General features: G+C 50.0%; 1 long non-coding RNA gene across 1 annotated transcript; it reads right to left on the bottom strand.

The window, feature by feature from the left end:
- Positions 1 to 2,121: 2,121 nt before the first annotated feature.
- On the bottom strand, positions 2,122 to 5,399 carry LOC135318914 (uncharacterized). Its single transcript, XR_010377362.1, has 2 exons — positions 5,200 to 5,399; positions 2,122 to 4,758 (listed from the first exon to the last, which is right to left on the bottom strand). It is a non-coding gene; the product is annotated as an uncharacterized LOC135318914 (long non-coding RNA).
- Between the last annotated feature and the right edge of the window lie 2,364 nt (positions 5,400 to 7,763).

Below are 7,763 nucleotides of genomic sequence, written 5' to 3'. Positions count from 1 at the left end.
TCCCTAGGTAATGTAATAATTATTGCTATGTTTTATATAAATGATATTTGGTATGTATTTTGGAAGTGTTTTTTCTTAATCAAAGCTATGATTTTTAGATTTACCCACATTGATGCCTATAGCTGTAGTTCATTCATTTTCATTGTCTTTGGAATGCATCAAGTAAATATATCACATTTTGTTTATCCATTCTCCTGTGTATGCAAACATGGGTTGTTTTCAGTCTTTCTGCTATTACCACCACCACCATGGTTGTAGAGCTAGCTGTAGGGAAGCCAGGAATCCCACCTAGGATTCCAACCCCTCCCCCAAACTCACATTGTTCACCCCTGTCATGCTGCTTGTTCAGTTAAACTATTAGCTTAGAGCAGTGATTCTCAGTTTGGGTGAGGGGAGGGGAGAGGGAAAGCCGCACCTTCCAGGGTCTCCGGTGTGTGTAGTGCAATAAAGCAAGGCAACACTACAACATGGAGAAGACTCAGTTTGCTCTGGGCAGAGTTGGGATGAGAGCCTTTCCTAGGACTTTGATGCTGACTAGCAATCTCAAAGCTTCTACTGGTTGTTTCTACTGCTGGGGGTGGAGGCCAGAATCCCTTCATGAGCATCTGAACGTATAAGCCAGGTGTTGCGTCCAGTTTGGCCAGGGAGGAGGACCGCACAAAGGCTCATTGTAAGACATTAATGGAAAAATGGGGCTGGAGGCTGCAGCCAGAGAAGGGAGAAGGGATACTGGAAGGAAGAGGAGGAACCCAGCAAACTGGAGAAGCTGCAGCCAAGGATCTGGTCGATGAGAAACTCCCCATGAAGAGAATGGCGGACTACTTTGGGGAAGAAGCCATAGCCAAGATTTTCTAACTTAAGATGGTGCCTGTGTTGTGCTGTACTCTTCCCACCACTGGGGGGGGGGGGGGTGAGGTAGGGCGGTGATTAGGTTTGTTTGTTTGTTTGTTTGTTTGTTTATTTATTTAGTGGAGGTACTGGGGATTGAACCCAGGACCCTTGCATGCTAGGCACGGGCTTTACCAATGAGCTATACCCTCCCCCCTCTTCCCACCATAGTTAATCTTTTGTAAATGTTTGCTAAAATCAACAACCTTGTCCCGAGGTGTCTGGGACGGTTGTGAAGAAGGAATAGTCTTCAGGATGCGGTGAAGCAGGGTGTTGGAAGCGGGCTGAGAACACAGCAGTGGAGACTGCGGATCCGGAGCCCTGGGGGTAACCTGGAGGGACACTGGGAGGCTCCGAGGTGCTGGAGGACATGTACACAGAGGGTCGCTAAGTTATGTAATTTACTTTCAAGCTTGGAAATGAAAAAACTCTACTGCTTTTTTAGTACAAACACAGAAAATAAAGAACTACAAAGTATCTTGGATCCTTGGGATCCGTGGTTGTGCATGGACACTTCTCTGTGGATACCGTCGCTGTGGAGTAGGTATCTATATATTAGTTCTATATTTTGGAATTATTAATTTGATGCTTAATGAAAATATAAGTGAGAACATTATTTATCTTACAGGATTACCATGAAGACAAAGAGGTAAAGAATGTGGAGGACCCTAGATAGAGGGGCTTCTCACTTCCAACAGTGCCTCTGCTTTTTTCTAGCCAGCTTCTTGTTGAATTTTCTATTCAGTGCTGTGCCCACTAGAGGGCAGAGTAAGAACAGGGCTGGAGATTTAACTAGCGACCAGTTCAGACACTGTAAATACTGGCTTAAAGTTGGTTCAAGCGGAAATTAAGTTCAGTAAGGAAGTACTATTCGGTGTCTTTTAATGTTGGAGGGCAGGGAAGTTCTTCCATTGGAGCAAACTGCAGTGACATTAGCTCCCTCCCCAAGTCACATGCTTTCCAACCCTGCCCTGGCTCTGATTCCCAGCTACTGGACTTGTTTGCTGTGGAACTAATGTTCTACTTTTTCCAGACCTAACTGGCACTTCTCCTACCCACGCTGAGGTCACGTGGCTAAACAGGTCTGATCACTACATCCTGACGATGCGGTATCAAGTCTCAGATCCCCTTCCCAGCCGCCTGCTGGGCTCAGAGAGTCCGGTGCAGGAACCCTGGCAGGAATATTCTAGCAAAATCCAGGATTTCATAGCCAAGAATAACCGACTTCCCACCTGCACAGGAAATAACTTTATAAGTCAAAAATCAAACAAGGACCAAAGGAGCACATAAACTAAGAAAGAGAAAAAAAATTAAAGGATACTTTTAAAGAAAAAGATTTTCTTAAGGAAAGAAGATTTCTACTGTAGAAACTTGTCTCCATGATTCTCTCTCAGGCTGTGTCAAAAAAGAACTTTCTGGAAAAAGTTTTCATCCTTGTAGCGGCCTTGGTCATGCAGACATGACTTTCGGGTGGCCTGAGGACACACACACAGTTGTGAGGCTGACCTCGTGCGGCGGAAGCAGTGGCCTTTCCTCGGGGATCCTCTCTGCTCAGCAGGAGACCTGGGACCCTTTGCACAAGCTCAGGTCAGACAGTCTTCTGTCCACCACAGGGGACACGAGAATCTTCCTCCTAGAACATTCTGTAGAAGGAAACAGCTCCCCACCTCTCTGGCTGCCACCTTGTACCTCACGGTTCAGCTCACTCACCCCTTTGACCTTGTCCCTGAGCATAACATCATTACCACCCTACCCCTCCACCTCACACCACTGCTGGGCCACAAACACACTCCCCAATTTGTTCCCTGGGGTTGGAGAATCAGAGAAGACTTCCTAGAGGAAATGATATCTACCCTCTAACTGAAATAAAGGGCAGAAGCCAGCCAGGCTGGGGTACAAGAGTGCACTAGTGAGGGTGCACGTGCAAAGGCCCAGGGATGAGCGAAAGTGTGATGCATTCTGGGAGCTAGAATAAGTTCAGTGTGGCTGGAACAGAGTTGGGGAGGTGGCAAGAGATGAGATTAGGGAGACAGGCAGGGGACCTCCTGGTCCTTGCTCCTCAGAGTGGCCTGCACAGACCAGCAGGACAGGCCCCACCCGGGAGCTTATGAGAAATGCAGAATATCAGCCCTGATTGCAGATTTACTGACTCAGAATCCGTGCTTTCAGATCCCCAGGGGACCTGGTGCACAGTCACAGTGGAGAAGCCTTCCTCTAAGTGCATCAGCGGTTCAGACTTAAGAGCGATAGGAAACCCTGGAATGATTAAGCAGGGAAGTCATGCAATGAAGACTTGTGATTTAGAGAAATCATCCTCGCTGCCAAGTGGGGGAGAAGTGAGTGAGTAGAGACCGCTCCAGGAGACGAGGAGGTCAAGTAAGGGGCCGGTGCGGTCGTCCCAGCAAGGGCTGGCTGCCGCCCTGCTTGGCCAGGTGGACTGAGGGATGGAGGGAAGTGGATGGGCTTGAGAGACAGCAGGAGAAAGCCTCAGCAAGTCAGGGGAGCTGAGGCTGCCTGGGGCAGCCGTGGAATTGTTCCCAAACGCAGGGCTGGGTGACAGCTCAGCCTGGGCGGGGCCGAGGAGCTGGCAGGAGCCAGCGGGGTGGGGGCGGCAGTATCAGAGGGTGTGGGAAAGCAAGAGACTCAAAAACAAGAGTCCCTCTGTGTCTGCACACGTTGCCCAACGCAGAATGTGAGCCAACTGGTTCTACACATGCTCCGTGTGTCCCAGCCGAGCACCCGCGTGAGCTCCCCTGCAGCGGATGCCGCTGTCACTCCAGTGACTCACCCTCCAGTTTACCCAGCCACATGCAAAGCAGGGAGCCTGCCTGGGGTTCCTAGAGGGAAAACCAGCAGCCTTCGTGTGTAGCAAGGACGATTCTGTTAGAGGAACTTGACAGCCAAAACCATCCCCTCTTTAAAAATCTCAACGAAAGAGAGTGGCTAAGAACTTATGTGCAAAATATACTTGTGGGCGGGCGGGGTAGGGGGGAAACCCGCTCCTGGGCAAGAACAGAATCCCTCTGTACCTGAAGAACAGGGCCGAGAAGCAGAATTCACCCAGCAAGACTTTGACCATTGGCACAAATCAACAGCGAAGGAAAAAGTCAAAAGGAAAATTCTAGATTTCTTTCTATGCCACATGTGTGGACAGTAAGTAAGGCGGAGGGTCAATTTCCCAATTACTCTCTCTGGGTGAAGGGGTGAGATCAAGATGGACACAGATTTGGGCACTTGCTCTAGAATACAGGCGTGAAAGGGCAGCTGGGTTTGGTGGGAGTGGGGGTGCTGCGCTAACAAAAGACCCGGGGGAACTACCTCTGTGCCCTGAACCTCAGGAGAGTCCCCTTCAGTCACACTCACGACCGTGGCCACCGTCCATGAAAACTTCAGAAGGTTGGAGGATAAGTGGGAAGGATGCTCTGGGCCAGACAGACATCTGACAGACGATGGCAGGTACCCCTCCATCCCCATTGCTGTTTCCTACTCCCCCGGGTTACTGATAAAGTCCCTCAGCTTTAAATACCTCTTCTGTGCTGCTGACTTCCAACCTGGTGTCTCCTGACCGGTCTCTGTGCTCTGGGCTCACATCCATCCTTAGGTGCTTGTCCAGCAGGAACTTCAAATGGAAACTGTCCAGATCCAACCTCGATTCCCTCCCCCAAAACCAATGCTCCAGGGTCTTCCGTCTCAGTAAGTACGGCTCCACCATCCACCCAGCTGTGCTCACCCCCAACCCTCCCTTTCCTGATCCCGCACATGCACTGCTTCTGCCTCCAGCAGCCTTCACACTTACCCTCCACCCTGGTTCGGGCTGCCATCGTGCACTCGCTGTCCTTTCCTGGTCTCTGAGCTTCTCCTTTGGTCCCTCTGCAGCAGCCAGAGTGGTCATTCAGGGAATGTCACTCCTCACCTCAAACCTTTCATTTGTTTCCGAGTAAACCCTGGATTCCTGGGCTGCCAGGCCTGATAACTGGCCCTTCGTCGTCTCTCACTTCTCTGGGTACCACTCTTTCCCTCGCTTCTGACGCTCCAGCTGCACTGCCCCTTCCTTTCTGTGCCTGGACTACAGCGAGCTCTTTCTCACCCCAGGGCCTTTGCACTCACTATTTCTTCTATTTGAAAACTCTTTCTCCAAACCATGGCAAGGCTTGTTCCACCTCTTTCTCCAGGTTATCACCCCAAGTGTCCCCTCCTCAAAGAGAGCTTCTCCGCCATCACACTTAGAAGAGGCCCCGTGGTCTTCTAATACTCTGTCAGTTGTTCTCTTCAAGGCACCCAGCACATCCCCATCTGAAGCTGTCCACTTACTTTCTTGTTTCCTGTCCGTCTCTCTGCTGTAAAGGGGGCTGCTCCAGGGCCAGGATCTTGTCTTCTATGCTCATGGCTGAGTCCTCACAGCACAGGACCATGCCTGGCACTTAGCTGGTGTTAGACACAGGACTGTGGACCCATCACCTGCCTCACAGGGGTTTTGGGAGAATCAAGAGAGAGAACGTAAGTGAAGAACACAGCACAGCCCGCACCCCCCCCCACCCTGCCCCGGCCCCAAGCAAACCCATGAGACCCAGAGCTGTTCTTACCTCCACAGCCAGTGATTCCTAGAACTTCCAAGGACCTCATGGACCTGCCACATGCCTGTGACCCAGTTTTATACTTGTTTTCCTCTTAAACTAGAGTGGCTGGTTCTACATAACATTTGGTCCTTGAGGATTTGTTACCAGCCTTCCCGAGAGCAACCATATTTAGTTTTTGATAAGCCACAAAACCACTAGAAAACCGGGAAGCGGTATTAGCCTCTGCTGTGACCAAGAGCAAGGCGGGAATCAAAACCACTTCGACTGAAATTTAGAGGCACAAGCGCTGGCGCCAAGAAACAATCCGCTGACATGCTGTGTCAGGAAGTCACCACCACGGGCAGGCAAGAAGAAACTTCCACAGTGTGGGGTGGAAAGCTGGGCGTCTGGAGCCAGGCCGGTCCGCTCCAGGTCTGTGGGGTGTGTGACACTGATCGAATTCGGGTGTTTTGATGTCCTCCTTGTAAAACGGCAACCAAGCGGCGCCTTGCTTGAAATGGGTCACCTACTAACCTGCTGACTAGTGCCCGGCATGTGGCAACCTTCAGGACATTTCAGTTATTATTATTATCCTGAGGAATTTAAAAAATTGAGAGTGAGGCAAAAATATTTAACACCAAAAGCCAAATATACTTAAAAACAAACTGTTGGAGTGTAGACACAGAGTGAGGCGGTGTCACAGCCAGGGAGGCGGGGAGGAGCCGGGCAAACTGCCGGGGTGAGGCAGGGCTTTGGAGGAGTGGTTTCCACTCGTGGGCTGGAGGCCATCGGATGCAGTGCGCCTGGAAAGGCAAGAACTGAAGATAGTGTTTAGGGACTAATATCCAGAATATATAAAGAACTCCCACTGCTCAATAACAAAGACCAATCCAATTTTTTAAAATGGGCAAAGGACATTTCTCCAAAGAAGATATCCAAATGACCAATAAGCACACGCCTTACCAATCATTAGGGAAATGCAAATCAAGTCCGCAGCGGGATACCGCCTACATCCACTAGGATGGATATTATCAATAAAACAAAAGCCAACAAGTAACTGCGAGGATGCGGAGAAAGTGGAACCCTTGTCCATGGCTGGTGAGAACGCAAAATCGTGCAGCTGTGTGGAAAACAGTATGGAGGTTCCTCAAAAAATTAAACATAGAGCTACCCTATGATCCAGCAGCCCCACTTCTGGGCATTTACCCAAAAGAAGTGAAATCAGGGACTCAGATACTGGTCCACCCACGTTCATAGCAGGGTTCTTCTCAGTAGCCAAAAGGTGGGAGCAGATGTCCAAATGTCCACCAACAAATGAATGGCTAAACCAAATGTGGTGTAATCATACAAATATGAATTAGCTATAAAAAGTGAGAACCCTGCCATTTGCAACAACACAGATGAACCTGAGGGCATCACGCTAAGTGAAATGAGTCAGAGAAAGAAACACTGTATGATTTACTCATATGAGGCTCCAAGAGGTGTCAAATTCAGAGACAGAAAGTGAACGGTGGTGGCCAGGGGCCGGGGCGAGGAGGAATGAGGGTTACTGCTGAGTGGGTAGAGTTTCAGTTTTGTTTCTGGAGATGGATGGTGGTGCTGACAGCACAACAATACGAATGCACTTCATGCCACTCAACTGGATGCTAAAAAATGATTAAGACGGTAAACTGTAAGTGTACTTCACCAGAATTTTTTTAAAAAAGAAAAAAAAAAACCCCAGTGTTTCTATCAACCTCATTACAGAAGCGTGGTTCAAAACGTCGAGTATTCATTCAAGTGAGAGTTACTTAACGAACACCTCTGAGTTCCTAAGCCCTGCAGTGGGGGCTCAGGGAGGAAAGAGAAAGGCTACGACTAGCGTCAGGAAGCTGACACTCGCCCAGTCAGGAAAAGAAAATCTTTAAAATGACAACGTAGGGTCAGGAGAGAGGAAAAGAAAGAAGTGGGCTGCTACCAATGAGACGGCTTCTCAGACAGTTCTGGAGGAAGAGAAGGACTAACACGCAGCGGAGTGCAATCCACCCCAGAGCCAACCGCAGCGAGCCCTTCTGAAATGCAGCCCCCACCCTGCCGAGAACCTGCATTCTCAAGACTATCCATGTCGCTCACACCATTAGCTTCTTCTCCACAACACAGCAGGACTGTTGCCGGAAGAGCTGGCCGGCCTGGGTCGGCATCTGCAAGTGTCAGGAAGGAGGCCTGGAGGGGGACCGCACCTCAGGAAGGGCTGGGCGCGGAGGGCCCGCCGTGCTCTCAGCTCTGCCCCTCAGTCCGGATACCACCCCCGACACGAGAAGGGAGGCTTCACTCACTCAC

Source organism: Camelus dromedarius, chromosome 22 (assembly GCF_036321535.1).
Source record: "Camelus dromedarius isolate mCamDro1 chromosome 22, mCamDro1.pat, whole genome shotgun sequence".
Classification (NCBI taxonomy): domain Eukaryota; kingdom Metazoa; phylum Chordata; class Mammalia; order Artiodactyla; family Camelidae; genus Camelus; species Camelus dromedarius.
Note: the sequence above shows the minus strand (reverse complement) of the source record. Positions and strands in the feature narration are given on the sequence as shown.